Source organism: Carcharhinus amblyrhynchos, chromosome 3 (assembly GCF_965287045.1).
Source record: "Carcharhinus amblyrhynchos chromosome 3, sCarAmb.v2.hapA, whole genome shotgun sequence".
In the NCBI taxonomy this organism is placed as follows: Eukaryota; Metazoa; Chordata; class Chondrichthyes; order Carcharhiniformes; family Carcharhinidae; genus Carcharhinus; species Carcharhinus amblyrhynchos.
Genome location: NC_137326.1, coordinates 44,081,466 through 44,101,148, shown reverse-complemented (window position 1 = coordinate 44,101,148; position 19,683 = coordinate 44,081,466). Strand labels below are relative to the sequence as shown.

Genomic DNA, 19,683 nt, shown 5'->3' with positions numbered 1-19,683 from the left:
CACTAAGAGTTCCTGCAGTTGGCTTAGTCTGATAACAGGTTACATGTAAGCAGCAGCATGGAGATGGACATCTGAGGGCGGACCCTGGTGTCCTGTCAGGCAGACATCAAGAAACCCACTGGGTATTGGAACCCCCTCCTGAGACCTCATTAGCTGGAAGCCAGAGAAGTTTCTGGAAAGGCAAGCAGGCAGGGGACAAAGGAACACATTTTCAGACACAAGGAGCGAAGACTGGAGAAGACTCGATGAAGGAGGTGACCCTTGACCATTTGGAAGGCTGACCAGAGAAGAAAGAAGGAAGAAGCTGCCATCGAGACTCACCTTCGTGACGCCGGACCAGAGGGACTCAGAGACTCGAGCCTACAGTTTTAACCAAACCATCTTTGCGGGTAGTATATTTGATTTTGGGGTATCCTCTTGTTTTATGTGGGTAATTTAAGGGTTAGTAGTGTTATTGTTAATAAACCTGTTGAACCTTTACTTGTGTTTGTCCTTTGTCCACCTTGCAAATAAGGGCACCAGGGTAAAACACTGGAGTAAGCAAACTGGTCAAAAGAATCAGAGATTTTTAAAATTACAACATTTACGCCAGCATTCAGCAGCAGAGTACCCACGCTTTGGATACCGATAGCATGTATTCAATGACTTTAGATGTCAATTAAGCAGACACTTTGCATATTAGAGAACACAGTTGCTGGGCTTCCTTTGCAGCCAGCTCTATAGAAACAGCAATTTCAATGGCCTTTTGCAGAACAAGATTACTCTCAGTAAACAGATGTTTTTGTGTTGCTTTGATGCGTAGACCACAAATAAAGCTGTCCCAAATAGTGCTATTCAGTACATCTCCAAACTCACAATATCCCCCTCCTCTTGGTTTCTTTTATGGAATCTAAAGTATTCTGCATTCACTAGGGGTTTTGGTGAAAGATATGCTTGCAGAATGTCCACCATCTGTTTGTACGCTTTAGTGCTGGTTGTGTCAGGTTACGCTAAACTACAGAAAATATTAATAGATTCCCCCCATCACATTCAGAAAAGTGGACACCATAATATCTTCAACTAATTTATTTGCCTGTACAAAATAGTCAAATGCTCAGTATAAGCACTCTGCTGCTCCTCATTTTCACCTCAGGTCCCATGATGCTGAGAACTCACGCCATTTTTTCATTTAAGCTGGTTCCCTGTGCGTGCTTCGTAACCTTGCTACCTCTATTTTCTTACATACAGGGCACCTTACTGAGCTGCAGCCTTTTATTTATCACAGCCAGTTGTACAATCTGTTTGCAGATTACATTCACATCCACCTACCTCATTAGTTTCTGCAGAATTGTGAATTTTTTTAACTCCAGTTTTTCCTCGGTAAATTTTTGCTTTTTGGTTGGCTGGCAAGCCACATCTGATGTCCCTGCTGCCAATTTTTGTCATGTATTGGCAGTGTGCAGTGCAGGATAGGCTTTGATTAAAAACAAATGGAATTTTATTAATGTGTGATCTCTTCTATGGTTGCCTCAGCTCTCTCTCTGTTGCCCATGTTGGGTCTATTACATCATTTCCGGTGCATACATTGATACAGCAGAGCTCCAGTGAGCCAATCAGAGTAAATACAAATACAATACACAAGTGTTCATCTGAGTTCTTAGCTGACAATACTCTGAAACTAAGGAATGCATGTCAATACTCTGGGTTGGCCCATCCTCTGATTTTCCTGTTCATTGTCAAAGTAAGCTATGTGAAACAAGTTTGAAGATTTTGACCAAAAGTCAATTGGACATTTGTTCATACAGATCATTCTTGAGATCTTGTGGAAAGAGGGTATGGTGGATCTTGATGGAAGGTTCACTAAGGAGACTGTTCATCATGGATCTGTCAAATAACATGGAGACAGTGGTGAGAAGGACTCTTGTACTCAGATCCTTCATGGATACCCAGAATCTGATGTGTCCTCAGGGGGCCATGCTAGAAAAGCAGCCATTGACTACCTCCTCCTAGAATGTGCATTTTCAACAAAACTTTGGAGAGTGATGCAATATTTTTTGTAGAGGTTCATCCCAGCTCTAGGGATCTTTGTGTTCAATTTACCACAAAGGAATCTCCTTTCGGTATTCAAAGATTCTCACAATTCCAATGGCCCTATTCCCCATGAATCTTTCCCTCATTGTTCCAATGCCATGACCTCCCTATTACCATCAGTCCCTCCCATAGTCCCAGATCCCAACATCACTCCTTAGCATTATTCTCCCAGGACAGGCACAACTCTCCATCTCTCCAATATTCCACTTCAACATCATTGCCCACCTATTACTCAATGGTCTCACACCTACAATCTTTATTCTGTCCCTGTTATATACCAGGACTCTCCAAAGCCTTATGGACCACAGTGGTTTTATACCCTGAGGGCTCCCAATCTGATTTCACCTTTGCCAGTCCTATCAAGCATATAACAATAAAAATTCCTTCAGACTCACACCCTAATACCGTACTGCCATCCCAGAATTGACACAATGCTGCACTTCAACCCCATTTGTACAACTTGCAAACCTCAGAAATTTCCTCCCATCACACCCCGTGATACAAGTGCCTAATGACATTAGTCCATAATGCACTCATTATCCATCATCAGTCTTCAAGTTCTACCTGGCCACCATTATCATTATGGGCTATGCACCTATATGTATTCTGGAACATCTCTCCAAACACCTTCCTTCATATCCTGGGTTTGGAATAGTGGAAGTGATATGCTTTGATACAGACTTAAATCAAACGTATAGATAGACTCACAGCTAGTGACATACATTTTCAATACATACATGAACACAATCTTGGAATTTGACCCAAAAATACCACTAACGTTCCACCAATACTGCATAACAAAACACAGTCAGCTTGCAACAATATGCTACAAATATATGGGATAAAAGATTGTATCCTCAAATTCATGATGATTGATACGACAAGAGATCTACTTGTAATATGTCAAAAATTCTGCTTTTAGTATCTAGTGTCAGTAAATATAAAAACTACTTCCTCGAATAGTTCTGTGATACTTTTATGTCATGTTTAGTGTTATTATTTCAAACCCCATGTCCTCAACCTACTTCTGATTAGTTTGTTTCTCTCACCAGTTCTAGGCTTCTCAAGTCTGTTCCCCCTTGCAAGTCACCAAACTGGAATTGTAACTGATCCACTTATTGCCCCCACTCCACCTTCATGTCCTTCATACTTGCTGTTTCCCAACGTGTACTCAGCAAATACAACGAAAGTGCACAAAGCGCTTTAATCCATCAATGGGAAATGCTGGGATAATGGCTTTGTGAAATTAATAAATCTTGACTCCAAACAACAAAATGAATAAATTATATGGAAACTCAGGCTGCAAAAAACAAATACAATAAATGAATAATAGAATAGACGATCAACAGTTGAGTAAGTAAGCATCAATAAATATGTTTGCAAACAATTCATTCAGTATATAACTCAATTACTTGTAATGTCACAAACTATAAATGATTAAGTAGAGTTATCAACAAATATATAGGTTGTGAATCAATAATTAAACTTGGATGACTGAAAGCAAAAGAATAACATAGTGAGCAATGACTGAACTACTTTCTTTCCTCCCCTGACCTTCTCTTTCCCTTGCTATACTCTACTCACGACTTACTCAACTTCACATTCCTTCACCATTCTGTCCCTGTGCACTTTTATCCAACTTTTACCCAAGTCACATTATCTGTAACCCCATGACTTGCCTGGGCTTGCAACATCTCACTTACTGTCATGTCTGGAGACAATACACATCTCTTTAACCTATGCTTAATGCTATCTCCACTCACATTGTCTGCACCTTTAAGACTTGAATCGCTGTAAAGACTCGCATTCTAATCAGTATTCTGTAAACTGTGTGTTCCTTTATATACTCTGTTTGTGATCAGAATTCCCACTCATCTGACGGAGGGACAAACCCTGAAAGCTAGTGACACTTACTATCAAATAAACCTGCTGGACTTTAACCTGATGTAGTGAGACTTCCTACTATGTTTACCCCAGTCCAACACCACATCTCCACAACCTGAATCGTAAGACAGATTCTAAGGCAGATTTTAATAATACAAAGCTATTTTTGCTTGCCACAGGTTATTTTCAAATGATCAGAAACAAATGCAGTGCTCACCAGAAGTATACTGTTCAACTGTCTTGTGCTCAGTTTATGTAACTGTTCAGAGTGCCAGGTTCTGCGTGAGATGTGTGCAGTGAGGTAACCTAGTGGTAGGAGCCAAAAATTGCAATTTGTGAACATGACTGGAAAGTGGCAGAATACGGAGTAGCTTTGAAAGGGGCAACATTTCAGGCTACTGACATGCTTTGTGAAAGCTGAAAGGGGAGAAGGACAAGTCACAGACAAAAATGAATGGAAAGACATTGTCAGTGATGCACTGTCCATTTGATTTCAGATCAGATAATGCAGAAATAAACTAGTACCTGCTGTAAAGTTAGGAAAATAAATAATTTGCTAAGTTCTGCCCCCGAATGTAACTGACTGTCAATTAAAGTACAATCTTCTGAATTAAGCTTCAATAAACCAACATTCTCTGATTGGTTATTTGGATTTTAGTCACTAATTGGATGTTTACAACAGTATAATTGCAATATTAATTGCAACAGTCTGTATCTCCTTACTTGCCAATTTACTATACTGAACTGTACAATCTATTCTTTTCAAAGGAAACTGGGATGTCTAATCTCATATAATGGCATGTCGTGTGGCACAGTGAGTAGAGTCTCTGCCTCTGAATCAGAAAGTCTTGGGTCGATTCTCACCCCAGAATCTGATGGCAAGAAAGATGTGTTCATAACCTGATGGCCAAGCAGGCTGAATATCAAAAACAGAATACTGCAGATGCCAGAATTTGAAACAATAAAAACTCAGCAGATCTGGCAGCATCTGTAGGGAGAGAAAGCAGAGATGACATTTTGAGTCTTTTCGGCTCTTCACAGAACTAAAGAGAGGGAAAACTGTGTTTGATATTAAAGTGTAGCTGTGAGATCTTGCAACAAAATGTAGTAACTTTAAGGACAAAAGACAGATGGCCTGGTGCAGGAGTGGGAAATACATGTCTGTGGTGCAGAGGGACCTCGGGGTCCTTGTGCATGAGTCACAAAAACCCAGCTTGCAGGTGCAGCAGGTGGTCAGGAAGGCGAATGGGATGCTGGCCTTCATAGCGAGGGGGATTGAATATAAAAGTAGGGAGGTCTTGCTGCGACTGTATAGGGCATTGGTGAGGCCGCAGCTGGAGTACTGTGTGCAGTTTTGGGCGCCGTACTTACGCAAGGATATTTTGGCCTTGGAGGGAGTGCAGAGGAGGTTTACTAGGCTGATGCCGGAGTTGAGGGGGTTGAGCTATGAGGAGAGGCTGAATAAACTAGGCTTGTACTCGTTAGAGTTTAGAAGAATGAGGGGAGATCTCATTGAGACGTATAAGATGATGAATGGGATGGATAGGATAGAGGTGGAGAGACTCTTCCCGCTCAGAAAGGATAGTAGGACTAGGGGGCACAACCTGAAGATAAAGTGGGGGGGGGGGGGGGGGGCGCGATTTAGAACGGAGTTGAGGAAGAACTTCTTCACTCAAAGGGTGGTGAATCTCCGGAATTCTCTGCCCGCTGAAGTGGTGGAGGCTGCCTCGCTAAATATTTTTAAGACGCGGGTTGATGGGTTTTTGATAAGAGAGGGGATTAAGGGTTATGGGGAGAGGGCGGGAATGTGGAACTGAGCCACGACAGATCAGCCATGATCTTATTGAATGGCGGGGCAGGCTCGAAGGACTAGATGGCTTACTCCTGTTCCTATTTCTTATGTTCTTATGTGATATTTAAAAAGGGATTCAAAATGGAGGAAAAAGATTACAATCTAAATCTGCCAATCTCAATGTTGAGTCCAAAGGGCTCCAATGTGCTCAACTTGAAGATGAGATGTTGCACCTTCAGCTCACATTGGGCTTCACTGGAGCGTTGCAGCACACCAAGGATGAACATGTGGGCATGAGAGCTGAGTTAAAATGGCAAGCAACAGGAAGGTTGGGGTCATGCTTGAGAACTGAATGGAAGTGTTCCGCAAAATGGTCACTCAATCTGCGTTTAGTCTCCCGATAAAGAGGAGGCCGCAATGGGAGCAGTGAATACAATAGACCAAACTGAAGAAGTGCAAGTGAAATATTGCTTAATCTGAAAGGAGTGTTTGCTTCTTGAATGATGTGGGGAGAGGAGGCGAAGGGGCAGGTGATTGCTAGGGAAGATGCCATAGGAAAGGAATGGGGAGGTAGGCGTAGTGAAAGAGTGGATCAGGGTGTCACAGAGGGAGTGATCCTTCTGGAATGCTGACGGGGGGAGAGGGAGGGAGGGGGCACGGGGCGGGGGGTGATGAGGGGTGAGTGTCAATCTGCAAATCCTTCCAATACATGGTACTAAGAGTGGAAGAGATTCTTGGTAGGCCATGTGATGGAAAGAAATTTGGAATCTCTCCCACCATGATCCATAGCTCCAGATTACAACATGTGTATCAAAGTGCACATTGCCATTGCAACTTAGACTCCTTATGTAATTACACAACCACCAACCGATGAATATATGTACTCTTCCCCATTTTACCTTCTTATTGCCATTTGATCAGCTGTGATTTCTGGTGGATTGAAGAGACGGTGTTGAAAATAAATTCTTGTGAACATTATGTAATTTAGATCAAATACAAGGTGTAACATAGAAGTATTTTTTTGGAGCATGTTTAGTCAGGATTTAATCATTTCTGAAATTAGACTACATGGATAGAGAGGAAAAGATAATTTATTGAAAACTTATTTTACACAGTTAGCAATAACTCCACAAATGAGGCAAAGCTGAATAAGCCCAAGGGTTGGAATAAAAATAAGCAGAGCTATAGTAAATCCATTTATCAATCTGACTGACATTACGAAATGTCACATTTTTGACACATAACACAATATTCCATCAGGTTGGTGATTGTAAAGGTTGTTATTAGTTGTTCCTTTCATCTCAGTGTGACTGTCATTTCATTTAGTTCTGATTGCATTCAGAGCATCTTTAGCAATGGCCCTCTTCTTGCCTTCGTTCAAAAAAGATAATTGTTTGTTGAGAGTCAAAGGCCCAAATTGATCTTGGATGTTGAGAATCATGAGGTATTTGGCACTATGTAAGTGTGTAGTGACAACTTTAATTATTGCCAAAGGAAAATGCTCTCACTTGACAGCCTTGTGAAGTCTTTAGGGTCTGGAAAGATGTGCACTGTGCCATTCTTCTTCTGTAAGACCACCATTGGACTGATCCTTGAGATTAGTATTGTTCCAGGGGTAATGTTATCCTCTGTGATTGGACCTTCAGCTTATCTTTAAAGCCATTAGTATGCAACATAGGACATGTTGCATGGTGGCAGGCACAGTGGTTAACACTGCTGCTTCACAGTGCCAGAGACTTGGATTCGATTCCTGGCTGGGTCTGTGTGGAGTTTGCACATTCTCCCCTTCCAAGCCATATACCATCCTGACTTGAAATTTTATCACTGCTCCTTCATTGTCTCTGGGTCAAAACTGGAACTCCCTCCTGAACAACACTGTGGTGTACCTACAGCACACGGACTTCAGCTCAAGAAGGCGGCTCACAATCATGTTCTTTAGGACAATTACAAATGGGCAAAAATGCTGGCCTTGCCAGTGACACTCACATCTCGTGAATGAATAAAAAATCAGAACTCCTTTGTTAGTGGCTTGTGGTCATTGATCATGCATACTGTTATTCCAGTAAATGGTGTTCTACTAGTTGTCATCACTGAAAATAATGTTTATGTCTAGGCAGTTCTTTTCATCAGCAGAAGTTGTATAGTTGTGCCAACAATGAGCGTATTATATAATTTGTACTTAGTCACCATGTAGAAGCAGAATTCATACTTGTTATATTAAGGGAAACTTGTATCCACATAAGTTCAGATGAACCTTTGCAAGCTTAAAATCTCTTGGCTCCTATTTGGTATAGGTGAAGCAAAATTAGATGACATTATTCACTTGCTCCCGGCTTAAATCTTACTTTGTTTACTGACTCCAGCCGAAGTCTAACACACTGTTTTATCCAAATGATTAGGACTGCTACTGATATCAAAAATGATGGCATCTGTTATTCTACACAGATAAAATTTTAAAAACTTCCTGTAGTTTCAGAAACTTCACAAAATCAAACGAGAGACCAGAAAATGAAAAGGCAGGAATCACCTGAGAATTCTCATGATGAATCCATAATGGTGCTGAAATGCACCCAGTCAACAAATACCTCATGTCACATCCCACTCACTCTATACCCCTCCACTCATTCTCCTTCTTGCAAAGATCTTAAATCCCTCTCTATCTTTGTAAGCTTCCTCTCTGAGAACGCTGCTCCTCTGACTCTTGAACAGCTGAATTCCTGTGCATTCCTCATCATAAGTGATTATGGTTCATCTCGAGTCCCACATTCTGAAATTCCCTCTCTACAAACTTTTCTGCCTCTCCATTTTCTTCATTCAAACTTTTAGCAACCCTAAAGTACCCTTCTTTGGCTCGGTGTGATTTTTTTGTCTGAATACATTTGTCTATTATTTTAGCTACAGTGTATATATATAGTTGGCTATTCGTTCACGAATCAATAATGGCTACATTTCAAAAGCAAAAGCCAACACAACAACAATTGCAGAATATAAAAGTTTTTTTTAGGTGTTCTTGGGGCAAGTGGAGGATTATTATAAACTTTTTTTCAGTTCCTGGTGTCTTGATGAGGCAGAGGATACTCCTTGCCTCTGGGTGGCAGTGTTGCATACTTGGCGAGGAGTTCTTCTTTTTCCAGATAGCATATCGTTGGAAAGACCGTGAGTCAATGGGCTGAGCACGTTTGCAGAGAGTCAGGTGGAGGAGAGAATCGGCGGCAAGGGAACGCTGAGGAGCTGGATATTTGGAGAGACAGAGGGGACTGGAACGCTGAGGAGCTGGACGTTCGAAGAGACAGAGTGGAAAGGAACGCTGAGGAGCTGGACATTCGGAGAGACAGTGTGGAATGGAACGCTGAGGAGCTGGACGTTCGAAGAGACGGAGTGGAAAGGAACGCTGAGGAGCTGGACATTCGGAGAGTCCAAGGGGAATGGAACGCTGAGGATCTGGACGTTCGGAGAGACAGAGTGGAATAGAATTGTAGGGGGAACCATTCGGACAGCCAGACATTCCAGTAAGGTCGTTACTGCGGATTCATCGTGAGGTTGGAAGCTGCTCATTGACTGTGCTGTTGCTGAAACAGTCTCCCGGCAGCATTGGCTGAACCGTCCTACACTGAAGTGTGCTGCAATCAGAAGGTAATGCTCTCGAATGGTAGCGATATCAGTCTGATTGCACCGGTGTGGGAGAGGAAACTCGGGGCACAGAGTTGTGAGATAGAAAGCTTTATTTTTTCGAAAGATCCGGTGTGAAACATTCACATGCAATCTCCTGTTTATATGCTTTCTGTTTAACAGGTTTAAATACCATTCTGCAGCCGTGGTTGTATATTTGAAGCAACCCACTCTACCTTAGTGTAATAATTAACGTTTAATGCAGTTAATATTAACTGATACTATTTTGACATGTAATGATAAATTGATTTGTTTAGTCTTGGTGAATGGAATGCAAAATTGCCAAATATTTCAGAGTCTTAATGTGTGCCCAGTCTGCAATTCATTCATAATTTCTGAATTGGCAGTCGTTTCATCTTCTGTCTTGAAAGTGCTGTGTCTCCACCCTAAAATTTGTCAATCCTCATCCGATACCTGCTTCAGTGTCAAGTGAGGTACAACATTGGGGAACTATATGTGTACATGATGTGGCTAGCGTGAATGTCAATAATTGTTCCTTTATTGATATTAAAAATGGGCATTCAGGTCCAGTGCTGATTTTGTTTTTAAAAGCAGAACATAAACATAGAAGATGTCGGCTGTCTGGCTCTTGGTCCACCTCTGCCATTCAATAAGGCCATGGCTCACCTTCTGCTACGACTCCACATTCTGTTGTAGCCCCAAATTTCTCCAGTGCCCCAACGTTTGTCGGTGTCAAGTCTTGAATATACTCAATGACTGAGTATCCACAGTTCTCCGGAGCAGAGAATTCCAAAGATTTCTAACCTTGTGAATGAAGAAATTTCTCCTTCTCAGTCCTAAATGACTGAGTCATCTTGGGACTGACCCTAGTTCCCGACCCTCAGCTCCACCGTTGTTAAACCATTGACTTTTCCAAGTCTCAATAAGGTAAATAAAAACATATTATAGCGTCTTGATCACCCCAGCACTAATTTCTTATTTTTACTTCAGTACTCTGACACTATTTTGATGATTGTTTAAATTTTTGGCCAGCCAATAATTTGTCTTTTGGGACAGTGGTAGTGGCTTTGACTTTGCTGGAACGTAGCAATAATTAGAATGATGAAATCTTCAAAATTTTTATTTTCCAAATCACAATTTACTGCTAAGTAAGTGTAGAATGCATGGGGATTACTGGATGGAATACATTCATAGACTTTGATGTGCTCACGACCCAGAGTCAGTCATGCTGGATGAGTTGCAGTGTGTGTGCAATTTGGTTTTGTTGGTTTCTGTGATTATCTTTCTTGAATCTGTCGGTTTTGATCTCCAGATTTTCTGTCGGAATTGCTTTGGGAAATATGGGACTCGAGGGCCTATCTGATTTCCGATCACTCGCACTCATTTGTTGCTTTGGGTTCCGCTCCAGGTAGTGGTTTCAATAGAAGACCTCAGTGAGTAGACTTGCGCTAAATGTTGGCCCTGCTTTCTGGGAGGAGAATGTTTGAAAGATCCATGCTGCAGTGTGCAAATCAAATTTCACAACTCAAGATTTTCTCAGTGCAATTGCATAACATTACTGGGTTCCGTTATCTTTTCTACATTGTTCCCCCTGTCTCCGCCTTCGTATAATGGACTCTTATTGTTCTCACACAGATTATCTTTCTGCTTTTTTCACTCTACCGCTTGAACACTTTCTAATTTCACCTCGTGTGTTTGTGTGTGCCTTTTTTCAAAGTCGATATATCCCACATGAAGAAGAAAGGTTTCCATTTAGGTAGCACCTTTTCACAAACTCGCTTCCCCAAGTGCTTTGCAGCCGTTCAAACACTTTCAAAGTATTGATCGTTGGCAGAGTGCAGGACTTGCAGTCGTGCCAACAATATGTTAATGGCCAGAGGATATGTTTATCGATGCTGCTTGAAGAGTAAATACTAGCCAGGACACTGGGGCAATGTTCCTGCTTTCCTTCAAAATCACAGAAATCCTACAGTAGCGAAAGAGGCCATTTGGCCCGTTGAGTCTGTACCAAACACAATCCCACCCATCCAGGCCCTACCCCCATATCCCTAATATTTTACCCACTAATCCCTCTAATCTGAGGGCTGATTTTAGCATGGCTAATCAACCTAACCTACACATCTTTGGATTATGGGAGGAAACTGGGGCACACGGAGGAAACCCACACAGACACATGGAGAATGTATAAACACCATGTAAACTCGAGCCGGGAATCGAACTGAGGTCCCTGGGGCTGTGTGCGACCGTGCCACCAATGGTAGAATGTTACCATTGGAACTTTCGTTTCCACCTGAGAGGGCCGTTGGATTCTCAGTTCACCTCTGACGGTGCAGTATGTCCTCATGTCCAAACTCAAATATCGACCTAGATTGTTTCTTTTTGGTATTTGAATCCTGGAGAAGTCAGGTCAATTAGTGTTGCAGCTAAGTCTGTTTATCTTGCAGCAGCTGGTGTTTGCTTTGCCCACTGTGGTCCTGGAACTCCGAATCCCCACTTTGAATGAGATACGGTGGTACAACCATATTTTAAATAACACGGGTTATCCATTGGCGTCAGCCCCCTTTTTAAAATGTTATAATTCCAGACTGTACAATTGATCAATGTTTATGTCATTGTCCCTGGGGGGATGCCAGTGAGAGGTGTGTGTTATACCCAGCTTGTATTTTACTTGCTGACCAGACAAAAGCACTTGACTTGTTATTGATTGTCAAATTCTCCCAGGAATTATTGGGATCTGAGATGTATTACCACCTCCCATTTCCCACTTGTCGGCACACCATAATTGTTGCCTCTTGAATAACCTCTGCCCTGTGTGGACTGATTAATCTGGAGGAGTAGCTTGAATTATTTTGCTAGATATAGTTGCAGTTAATCTTTGTTCCAGTAGATTGATAGTCAGGGCTGGTACCATGTTGCTGACCTGAAGACCCTTGACTCAAGTCCAGAGCCTCTGTGAAGCCAATAGAAAATGATAGCAATATTTCTGAATCTCTTGATAAGAGTGAAATACATTTTAAATTGTTTTCCCTTTTTTGAGCAGCGTGTTATCAGCTACGTGCCACATTAGAAAGGTGTTTGAGTTCAACATAAATCGCCCATGAACCTTCAGTATTACACATTAAGCAGAGGTCTCTTATCTGTACTCCTTCAAGATGGAACCGAGACTTCGATGAAACCTCACACTTGGCTGTTCATTACTGACTCCCTAAAATGCGTAGATGTCTTTGATGGTTTACAGAGCTGTCCAAACTGTATCAAGTAGCTCCATTCTTTCTTAGTTTGCACCAAGCTGTATCAGAACAACCTGAAGCCACTTTATGTTTTTGTTTTCCGGTTCTCCTGAATTCCTCCAGAGCAGTTTTTAGTTCTGCCAGTTGTATTCCTCTCTTCAAATACTTCCCTTTTTTTGCTGATTCTATCATCGCTCCGGATTTCTTTGATTGTCCCCTGACAGCAGTTTATCCAGTCTTTTACTTTCTGTATCAAACACTACATCTTGTAACAAGAGAAGATCAACTGGTTCATGTAAACCTGTCTATTCCATCGTGGTATAGCGTAGACACAGCATGGGTCCTATCTGCAGCCCTCCAGCACATAATTCCCTCGGAGGCACAAAGCCGCAAGAAACAATCATGGGGCCAATCTAGAAAAAGAATCCTCCAGCAAATCCCACTCCATCCCACAAAGGGAATCACGAGGGATTGATTTGCAGCAATCTCAGTGCCCGCTGATGTGGGTCTTCATTAATACACGCACTTTCCACACTGTGAAGTATCTTAGCACCTGCAGAAACTCAGCCTGCCTCCTTTGGAATGCTTGCAGCAGATTTGGACCTGTGGCTGTCAATTTACTCGGGAGAGTTAGTGACCCTGCTTCCATGCTTTTGGAATTTGGACTGATATCACTCTGCCCTCTCTAGCCAATTTAGCTCAAGTGGTCTATCCGTTTGGACAGAATCTAATCCCGCAACACTCTCAAAATCTCAATCATAGGTCCTTTGTGTTTTGGAAGCTTTTCCAAATGGAGTATAGAAAGGGTGTTGAGTGGCAGGAGTGTCACAATTGATGGCAGAATAAGCCCTGGCCTGCAGAGCAAGTGGCCCTCTCTGACCTGTACTTCAAGACTGCATAAACTACCCTTGTATTTGACCTAATGATCCTTCATCTTCCTCTTCAGAGAATTGATCCCAAGCAGAAGAAGATGATCTGTTTCGCAGCTGTTACCAAATCATTTTCTTACTCAGTAACTTGTCCAAAATGTTCAGTGAAAGTCTCATTGGTGAGATGTGTTCAGCCCTTTGACCTTCTTCAGCTCTATGTTTAACTTCAATAAGAAGTATCATGATGCCAGATAAAGTCCAGCAGATTTATTTGGAGTCACAAACTTTCGCAGCGCTCCCAAAGCTCATGATTACAAATAAACCTGTTGGACTTTAACCTGGTCTTGTGAGACTTCTTACTGTGCCCACCTCAGTCCAGCCCCAGCATCCCCACCTCACTGTAACCTCAAGATTAAGCACTGATTTGGGTTGGAGCCGCTTTGAGATTGAAAGAAAGGCAGATGAATTTGGGCTGAAGACCTGTATACCAGCTTCAATTTAATAGTCTGACAAGGACAGATGAAGGGTTTGAGTACTACATTTGAAGGTGGTAAAAAAGACCGAGTTAGTGTGCCAAGAGTTTTTATTTAACATAGTAGGAGAGGAGAATGTGTTGGTCATGGTTTAAAACAAACAAAAGCAAATTGAGAGAAGCACTTATCATGTCAGAATTTGGAATCTGGAAAAAGATGGAATCGTTTGAGAGCAGTTGGGAGGGATTTGGTCTGGTGGTTCCGAGCAGTTACATAACTCAATGACGCGGACTTGGCAGGACAATGATTGGGAAACTGGGTGCTCCGGTTTCCCCTGGGAGTTGACGCCGGGTGCCCGGTACTGTGAGGCAGCGGTACTGAGTACTGTGTCACCATGTCCTGTAGCAGCAATGATGAGTGGTTGATAACCAGAAGGGACAAATTGACAATAATTGACGTGTGTTAGAGGGGAGATAAGTGGATGCTTAGTCATTGAGTCAGTTCATGACTGAGATTGATTGCTACGTATTAAAAACAGTAAATGGCATTGAAGTAGAAGATCAGCTGTGATCTCATTGAGTGATGGAGTAGGCTTGGGGGGTGCTGAATGGCCTACTGCTGTTCCTATTTCTTATGTTCTTGTGTTCAGAATTTATTTACCACAGGGAGTTCTTCCGATCAGGAATGCACTGCCTGAAAGGAAGCAGATTCAGTAAGAACCCTCATGTAGAATAATTAGTGAGGGGGGTGGGGGCTGGAGGGGATTACAGGGATTGGCAGAAAGACAAGATAATTGAGATATGTTTCCTGAAGAGCTGGCTCAGCTGGATGTTGATTTTCTTGCACCCTTTCGGCATTCGAATGATCTATCTCAATGTGTGTCTCGTGAAAAAAAGATGCCAAAGTCCCAGAGGGTTTTTGAGAGAGAGTGAGCTGACTGGTGCTGATTTAACCTGAGAGTCATTGCACCTTGGGTGAGGGGCAAGGCTGAGAAGGAATGGATAACTTCCGTTGGTACGGGAACTGAACCCACACTGTTGGCCTTGCTCCGCATGATGAACCAGCTGCCCAACCAGCGAAAGAGCTAAACCGACCTCCAATTATATCATGTCAAAGTGCAGGTCATGTCAGTCATCAACTCCTCGTTGAGTCTCTGGTAATTTCCCTCTGGTGCGGCACAGTGGTTAGCACTTCTGCGTCACAGAGCCAGGGACCCGGGTTTGATACCCGGCTTGGGGCAACCCAAGACTGCACATTGTCCCCATGTTTGCATGGGTTTCCTCCTTGTGCTCTGGTTTCCTCCCACAGTCTGAAAGATGTGCTGTTTGGATGCATTGGCCATGCTAAATTCCCCCTCAGTGAACCCGAACCGGCGCTGGAGTGTGATGACTAGAGGATTTTCACATTAACTTCCTTGCAGTGTTAATGTGAGCCTACTTGTGACACTAACAAATAAACTTTAAACTCTTTTACATGATTTGTGATTTATGTTGTTTGAACTTGGCAATTTGATTACATCCTTGCTGTATTTGGTACTGGCAACATAACTGCAGTGATCAAGAGAGCCAGCAGTCAGCCTGATGCTATAGTTGAGAGACTTGTCAGTTTTTGATGGATTGTGACCTGATTCCTCATGTTCCCTGTCGTATTTTACATGTGTTGAAAGAATGATGTGAGCTGAGAGGATCATTTGTGATTGATCTGCTGTTAATTGACTTTTACTCCTGCTAATCTTTGTTCCAAATACGCCTGATTTTGAACTGTAGCCTTGGGATATACCGTGGATGAGAGTTGTCTGTTCGAGAAGTAAGCAGTTGGCATTTCCAGTGCATATGTTTATAGCAAGCTGATTAATTCTCCACCTGGGCAATGGTCATTCTCAATGTATGTCAAACCATTCTCATTTTCTAATCCACCGTCTGTGGAAAGTTTTCCTTGCGCTGGGCATACGAGTAAAAACCTGCAGAGTGCATGAATCACCTGTCATAACTCAGATGTCAGAATTATTTTTCTCCAAGAAATTGTCCAAAACCAGGCTTTTAAGTCGGAGAGTAGATTTCTGTCTGAAGGAAGAGAAGTTGATAGTGGCAATAGCAAAATCTTCAGCTCTTGTTGAGAGTCAGGAAGTAACGAAGGAGTGCGCAGGCTAAAGCTCTATCACATTTGGCTTAAGATGTTGCAGAGCTTTTTACATTTACTCAACTGGGAAGTACAAACTAAGAGTGGGATGCAACTTCTCCGCCTCACTGAGGTATTAAACCCTGGCATCATTCTGGGAAGCCTGCACTGCAAACCTCTCCAGGGCCTCAGTGTGTCCCAAACTTCAATTTCAGTGGCATTTTCCCATACGTGTACAGAATGTATTTGGTTGCATCAGTATCTGCCAACAGTAGAAACAAAAAAAATATTTTTGAAGAATTATCATTGGTTTGAAAAAAAAATTCTACCTGTGACCATTTAGAGTGATGTGATAGTCCACCAATTACAGATTTACTAAATTCAAGATTATATTTGCCATTATGACATTTGAACTCATGACCTCCAGATTTTAACTTCAGCTCCATAACCATGACAATATTGTACATGGGGGCCTTTGTTTTTATTTTGTAGCTTTATATATTAATTGTTTGACTGAAGGGAAGTTGAATTGGTAGTGATGACTTGAAATAAGACCAGAATTGTTTTGTTTTATTATGGCAGGCTCCAAATAGAGCTGAGGAGATTCACCCCTTCGAATTGATAGGAAATGTCTAAGAGTCTGCAGAGGGATGTAGATAGTCGAAGTGAGTGGGTGAGGGCCTGGCAGATGGAGTACTGTGTTGGTAAATGCGAGGTTATCCATTTTGGTGGGAATAACAGCAAAATGGACTATTATTTGAATGGTAAAAAATTGCCACATGCTGCTGTGCAGAGGGACCTGGGTGTCCTTGTGCACGAATCACAATAGGTTAGTTTGCAGCTGCAGCAGGTAATTGAGAAGACAAATGGGATGTTGTCCTTTGTTGCTAGAGGAATGGAGTTTAAAAACAGGAAGGTTATGTTGCAGCTGTATAACGTGCTAGTGAGGCCACACTTGGAGTACTGTGCACAGTTTTGGCCTCCTTGAGAAAGGAATTTACTGAAGGGGGTGCAGAGGAGATTCACTAGGTTGATTCCAGAGTTGAGACGGTTGGCTTATGAGGAGAGACTGAGAGGACTGGGACTATATTCATTGGAATTTAGAAAAATGCAGGGGGATCTGTAGAACTAAATAAAATTATGAAGGCAATAGATAAGATAGAAGCAGAGAGGTTGTTTCCACTGAAGGGTGAAACTGGAGCTAGGGGGCGTGGCCTCAAAATAGTGGGGAGCGGATTTAGGACAGAGTTGAGGAGGAACTTCTTCACACAAAGGATTGTAGATCTGTGGAATTCCCTGCCGAGAGAAGCTACCTCATTGAATATTTTTAAGGCAAGGATAGATAAGTTTTTGAACAGTGAAGGAATTAAGAGCTATGATGAGCGGGCGGGTCAGTGGAGCTGAGTCTACGAAAAGATCAGTCATGATCTTATTGCATGGTGGAGCAGGCTCAAGGGGCCAGATGGCCTATTCCTGCTCCTAGTTCTTAAATTCTTATGGAAAAAGCAGTTTTGTATTTTTTTTCACCTTTTATTGAGTGCTTTCTTTGCATAGCACTGCTGTGAATAGTGAGGGTAAATCGGCCAGTTAATTGCAGAGGTAAAGCGTTCCTGTGAATTTGGAGAAAGTCAGATGTGCTGCCTCTGTAAATTAAAAGATCATTGATAGGGAAACTACGTCTGGGGATTGAGAGCAGTGTGGTGAAGAGAGTTGAGGTGATTTTTGGAGATATCGTGGTATTTATTCTACTTAGAGTTTGTTTTTAAGATTGAAAATCCATGAATTGTGAAGTAATAAACCACTTCATCAATTACACGTAAGTTGTGTCTCTCAGTACATACAAAAGTGAGCTGAGGAGAGGTAGTATTTGGAAATATGCTCTGACTAAAATATCCCTGGAGAGAGTTGGCCGATGCTTGGCTCTTTTAATTTGGCGATCTGGGTGAGGAGTTCCAAACATTTCATAAACTACTGGGGTACCGGAGTATATGGTTTGATCCAATGTCAAACAAAAAGGACTACATTGGCCTTGTAAATGATTTTGATTTGGCCTCGGATAGAATATTGAGTCCAGTTTAATGTGCATTATGTAACGAATGAACTCCAAAAAAGGCTTTGAGGCCTAGTGGCACAGTGGTTAGCTACGGCACAGCACCAGGGACCTGGGTTCAGTCTGTCCTCGGGTCACTGTGTGGAGTTTGCACATTCTCCCCATGCCTACATGGGTTTCCTCCGTGTGCTCCGGTTCCCTTCGACACTCCAAAGATGTGTGGGTTAGGTTGATTGGCTGTGTTAAATTGCCCCTTAGTGTCAGGGAAACCACAGGGTAAATATGTGGGGTTATGGACGGTTGGGCCTAAGTGGGTTTTTTGTTGGCGTAGGCTCAATGGGCTGAATGGCCTCCTTCTGCGCTGTAGGGATTCTATGAACAGCTGCTAGATTGATGCCCATCTGAAAACAGCCACAGCAACAAAACTAAAAGCAAATTATTGCGAATGCTGGAAATCTAATAAAACAGAAATAAACCGGATAAACTCAGCAGGCCTGACAGCATCTGTGGAGAGAGAAACAGAGTTAACATTTTGAGTCTATATGATTTCTCTAAAGAAGTGTTGACTCTGTTTCTGTCAGTCTCTCTCCACAGATGCTGCCAGACCTGCTGAGTTTATCCAGCATTTTCTGTTTTTCTGACTACAGCAGAAACTTAGATTGATGTCGCAGTTTTCTAAACTATAAATCTATCCCATGGTGTTACACAAGAACCTGTTCATTACCCTGGTTGCCTTGGTAGTTGTCTAACTAATTTTTAGATAGAAAACATATAGCAGTTTGGGAGAATTAGTGTGTCCATGCTGGTCAGTTCTGAAGGTTTGATGGGTCAGGAAGAATGGCAATGCGATTATGCATTACGCAAGTATAGTACTCTGATATATTACTCAGATTTGCCTTTTTGCATTGAGCTGTTGAGCAAATTGTTGGCTGTGCAATGAGTGGATTTACAGCAGGTATTTAGAAAGAAGGTGCTGAGTTCCTGCCTCTTGTTGATCATAGAACTCCTGCAGTGCAGGAGGAGATCATTCAGCCTGAACCGACTGACAGAGTGTGAGTGCCCACACAGATTGGCCATGATAAATGCACACAGTAACCCTGTGCATTTACTGTGGCCAATCCACCTAACCTGCACATCCTTGGACTGTCAGGAGCCCACGCAGACATGGGGAGAATGTGCAAGCTCCACACAGACGGTCATCCAAGGCTGGAATTGAACCCAGGCCTCTGATGGCGCCGTGAGGCAGCAATGCTGACCATTGGGCCAATGTGCTGCCCATTGATGTTACCGCGCAAATGGTAAGTAGTTTAGTCACTGAGTTCCTGACACTCAGCTCGATTCCCTTTTGAAGGGCAAAGGGAATTACCCAGGTTTTTCCTCTTGAATTAGCCATAGATCCATTCCCTCCCCATCCTGAATTAGCTGAGGATTTTTGCCCCTGATTTTGCTTGGGCAGAATACCATTTCATTTTTGCCCCTCTTGGGTATGAGTGGGTGTTGTATGTTTCATCTGTTAGCAGCGTCCTATCAGTGCAACTTGTTGGGATGTCCACGGGAATAACTTTTT

The 19,683-nt window shown here is 42.4% G+C and overlaps 1 protein-coding gene across 1 annotated transcript in view; it reads left to right on the top strand.

The window, feature by feature from the left end:
• Positions 1 to 8,906: 8,906 nt before the first annotated feature.
• Positions 8,907 to 19,683, top strand: part of shq1 (SHQ1, H/ACA ribonucleoprotein assembly factor) — a 133,700-nt gene continuing 122,923 nt past the window's right edge. Inside the window, exon 1 of the mRNA XM_080186320.1 lies at positions 8,907 to 9,379. The gene's annotated coding sequence lies outside the window, so the exon portion shown is untranslated. The remainder of the gene's footprint in view (positions 9,380 to 19,683) is intronic.